Consider the following 5000-nt stretch of genomic DNA (forward strand, 5'->3'; position numbering starts at 1 on the left):
ATCTATTTTTAAATTTATTTATTTACTTATTCATTTCTTTATTTCTATATTTATTTATCTTTAAGGGGGAGGGAGTGCTTCGCACTTGAGTATCTCTGTCTGTATCCTTTGTATCCGTCTCTGCTCGAAATGGCCCTGGTGTCGAATCATCCCGCTTTCTAAAATTCCAATGTCTAAATTGAGTCAAAATATTTAAAGTTTCCTCAACAATTTCAGTTTCATCAGAAATTCTTCACTCTAATCTATTGCCTTATCAAGGTCCAGTTACATTCTGCTGCTCAATGCAGACCCTCAGCCAGAGGCAAGCAATTATTCCAGTTCCAGTGATGCAACAGAGTGAATGACTGCTTCGGATCCCTAATATTATGACGTTTCAGACTTAAACTTGGGTTGTTTAGGCAGTTTTATTTTTCAAGGTTCTCTGCTTATTTTGATCGACCTGATCAGAAATTGGCATCCGAGTGACATGAATGAGGCATGGGAAGAAAAAAGGAAAATCATCCATTAACGCATTTTACTGTCCGTTTAACTCTGAATAGAAACATTGAATTTGGAAAGGAACAATATTATTTTATAAGGAAACTTAACCGTCAAAATATAAAGAGACAAAAAAAATGTCGAAGAAAATGGAAAGATATGGAAAGTCAGAGCTTCGCGTAATAAGAATGTATGACACCTTCTTGGAGTCGATATAAGCAATTATCTAGCTCTCCATATCCATGCAGCCAAATAACTACATCTTTAATGGCTGACAAAGCATCTACTGTTCAACTGTACGTCGCAGAAAAGCGTGTTGCTCCTTCATATTGAAATGTCAGCCGGGGGGGCGCAACCTCTGCTTAAAGGTGACGTCGATATGAAAGGCGCTGCACACCAGTTTCTCCTCTTAGGTTGTTATCAGAACTTCTAATGTCTTTCGCTTTGTTGCAAAAGCATTAGAGGTTACTAACAACTAAATGTTTCAACTTTACATCCCCTTTCAACTTAAACTTTGTCTCAGGAGAAACACGTTGTGTACTGCTATTGTGCGGACTCTCTCTTACATATGAATATTGAACGTATTTAAAGCAGCGTATGGTTGCTGAAATTTGAAACTTTAGGTAGCTCGTTGCAGAAAAGAACAGCAAATAATTTTCTCCTCACACCTGCATGCCATTTTCAAGACACCTGCAAAATTGAACAGCTTGAAATTTTTCGAATAGTCCACAGTTTAATACAATAGGCGTGCCATACACAAAACCAGTTCCTAAAATCTTGGCGCTCATATGACCATATGCAGTTTGTGAGCGCCGTAAAACCTCTATTAAAACAAATTCATAACATGTTTGTGACCCAGAATTCATGCAGAGTTCCGCGGTCGGGAAGTTGGGTTCCTCCAAAATGTCCGATAATTCCAGTTTGGCACGCCACAATGAGCGTGCTTTTCTTTTGTTTCGCGTTTCCACAAAGGTTCGGCTGTTTTGGTGAAGATCTTAGAATTGTGGGAGGGCATAATTTTTCTGAGGATTTTCGTTCCGGTATTGATTCAAAACATCTTCCTATAATGTACAAACAAGGCAAATTTTAGGTTTATATGTCACTGTCATCTTTGCGCCTTCTGGAATACCCTGAGAATCGAACTGTGATTTGCTGTTAATAGTTGATGGTGGAAAAACAAATGATACTTGTTTGCAGTAATTGTGCGGTTGCTTTTTACTTTGTCGATGCTGCACTCTGCTGAGAGAAGATTCTAGAAGGAAGGAATGCGCTGTGTCAGCTTGTGTTTCCTTGAAATTTGAACTTGTTGAACGCCCCTTCTCTCCAGACTTATCGAAGTTTGTTTGGGCTATATTTCAAAAATCTGGGTCGAGTTTGAAGATTTTTGAACAGCTTGACGTGATCATCATATTTTCCAACGGACTTATTAAAAATAAATTACATTTATACTTACAGTGCATTTTCACTTAAAAAGTGCTCAATGGGTTTTCCAACAGTACAAAAATATAATTTCATTAGTGAAAATCCCCCCCCCCTCTCTCTCTGTCTTTCTTACTTTCTCCCCACCCCCTCTCTCTCTCTCTCTCTCTCTCTCTCTCTCTCTCTCTCTCTCTCTCTCTCTCTCTCTCTCTCTCTCTCTTTCTTTCTCTCACTCTCTTTTTCTTCCCATCCCTCCCTCTAGTACTTTATAAAGGCAATGAGTGGACTTATGGCAATAGTCTTGCGATCTTGCAGTGAGTCTTGCTACGGTCTACTCAGGAACTGAATGCAATTTGTTGCTGGTACATGTTTGAATGAAGGAAGGGAGTAATTTGTGTTCAAGGGAGCTCATCGTCAGGACGACAGACATACAGATTCGGAAGAAAATCTCGACATCTATGCTGAGCTCCCTACGAGAATACAAGCTAAGGGACGAGTGAGTGATGACATGTTTGAAAATTTGAACCATCAGAAATGTGTTTGAGGATTTTTTACGCAAAAGGGCTTTGGCTCTCTTCTTTTCATTACTTGTATGTCTAGGTTTGTTCCTGCAATAGAGAAGGAATGGGCGGAATAAGTTCCAAGTCCGATGTTAATGGGACGGATAGATCTAACGACCGCATTGGAAGTTTCTCCCTGTGAGATGAACAAAGATTGTCATTGTCATTCATTGTCATTGACAACATTCATTACAAAAGAAACACTAAAACACTCTTAAACGCACTCAATCCACATTGCCAGTTAACAGACTCGGATGGGATACAGATAAAAATGAAAAATAATGTGTCAGCCTGGACCCCATCTCCTCCTCCCCCAGAACACACGCACTCTCGACCCCCTTCATCTTCTACAATCCCCATCCCCCTAAAACAAATTAACACAATATGAGAGAACGTCAGCAGCTAGAAAAACCCATCCCCTTTTACGAAATGAAAGGAATCGTCTTAGCGACCAGAATGCCGCTTAAATCCCACGCTATTATTGATGACGAATCCTGACAACAGACAAGAGTTCTGACCTCCCTCGAGCATCAAATCGTAACCTTCTCCATTCTCCATCATATTCTACTCTAGGTTCAAAGCCTACAATTCTGTTGGGAACAAGCCAGATGTTTTCCCACAGTTCACAGAAATAACAGAAACACACAACCAAACAAATTTAAGTGAATTGTGTGGGAAGCCAAAGCTAAAATAATGAATTGAGAACGTGGACAACAGTCTGTTATTTCTGACCTTGTAGTTTAAAATCATAATGAAAGCCACTTTCTGCGTAGATTATTTTATGGCTGATACACATACCTAATACCACGGTTTTGGTGACTTAACTTTTCTTCATGAGCTGACATTGTCGCGCAAATAAGGATACTAACATCAGCTGATAACAAGAATGTGCTCTCCCTTGCCCCATTTTTGCGTTTTTTCTGATGTGCCTAAAAACACATATTTTCGGGGTGCACACACTGTTAAACAGAATATTTTGTGTGTATGGGTAAGAGCTTACTAGAGGTGCATAAGGGGTTACTGTTTGCTAAATGTTTAGACCTACGCTACAGGCAATCATGTTGATAGAAGTATGTTTGATCCCTCTATTCAGAACTTTCTTGACTTTCTGCACACTCAATAAGATCTTCATTTTCCGTGGCGCCCCATATGGGTCGCCTGGCGTCTTGCAAGAAAATGCATTCTAAAATCTTTTAAAAGAATGGAGTGGAGAATTAGACCTTTACCAACATAATTAGAGAAAACATTACACTAATAATAATAAGTTGGTAGTAGCACAAAGCTCAGAGCTCGGTGAGCTTGTAATGAAATTGTTTTCATTCCAGACATAATAGCCCCCAGACCCCTTAATACCCCGGTCAGACTCACGGCAGGTGTGGGGATACCTCAGCAGTTACGTTCATAATTTGTAATTCATACCTCAAGCAAAGAAAAATGTTCCCCTCATTACAACTAGACATTCTACCTCCCAGGATGAAAGTAACACCCCCATCCTCTTTATCTATCTCTCCTTCCCAATCCCTTCTCTCTCTTTCTCTATCTATCTCCCTCAGTCTCCCTCCCTCCCTATCTATTTATCTATCTATGTATGCTTCTCGGGAAGCTGAGAATGTTTCGGAGTGTTCTATGGTCTGCTGGGGTAATAATATAGTGTAAAGCGCATAGAGCCTGCTGTTGAGTGGGGATATGCGCTATACAAATGCTATCTATTATTATTATTATTATTATCTATCTATCTATCTATCTATCTATCTATCTATCTATCTATCTATCTATCTATCTATCTATCTATCTATCTATCTAACACCCCCTCTCTCATTATCTTTAATTTTCTTTCTTTCTTTCTTTTTTCATCTCTTCCTTTATTCGTTATAGAAATACTTGAGTCAGCCAACAGTGTTTTCATCACCCCCCCCCCCCCCCCTCACCCTTCCTCACTTCATTACTTAATTAAATGCCTGAGAGTCGTTTCGAGATTTATCCTACTACTTTTTAGAGAAGGGGGGGGGGGGGGGGCTCAAGGGCTAAGTGAGTAAAGTCAAGCAAGTGTCGGAGAAACGGGGATCAGATGGGTGGTCACGGGGGTGTGTCCTTAAGCAAGGCACGACAACCCTATCTCAAAATACAAAATACAAAGCGCTGCACAGTGGCGACCGACAGTGGCATGGTTGTAAACTGTTCTGTATTTGTGCAATATTGTGTATTTATGTATGCCTTTATGCTTGTATTTAGGTATGTATTTATGTATGTACGTATTTATAATTATTTATTTATATATGTATAATATGTATGTTTGCCATTGTGAACCAAATTGCCCTTCTGGGACAAATAAAAATGCAATTTATTGTTATTATTATTATTATTATTATTATTATTATTATTATTATTATTATTATTATTATTATTATTATTATTATCATTATTATCGTCTTTTAAAAAAATATTTCCAACAAACACTTTACTGCTAATTGTCATGACAATAGTACAGTTGACTGGTCAGTTTCTTCAATCTCTCTTATGTAGACTTATTTCTGACTTTGGGTT

At 38.8% G+C, this 5000-nt stretch overlaps 1 protein-coding gene across 1 annotated transcript in view; it reads right to left on the bottom strand.

Annotated features, from left to right (window-relative positions):
* The window catches only part of LOC101854558 (cyclin-dependent kinase 18), a 49472-nt gene that overhangs the window by 43470 nt on the left and 1002 nt on the right, over positions 1 to 5000 (bottom strand). The window lies entirely within an intron of this gene.

Source organism: Aplysia californica, unplaced genomic scaffold (genome assembly GCF_000002075.1).
Source record: "Aplysia californica isolate F4 #8 unplaced genomic scaffold, AplCal3.0 scaffold00072, whole genome shotgun sequence".
NCBI classification, from domain to species: domain Eukaryota; kingdom Metazoa; phylum Mollusca; class Gastropoda; order Aplysiida; family Aplysiidae; genus Aplysia; species Aplysia californica.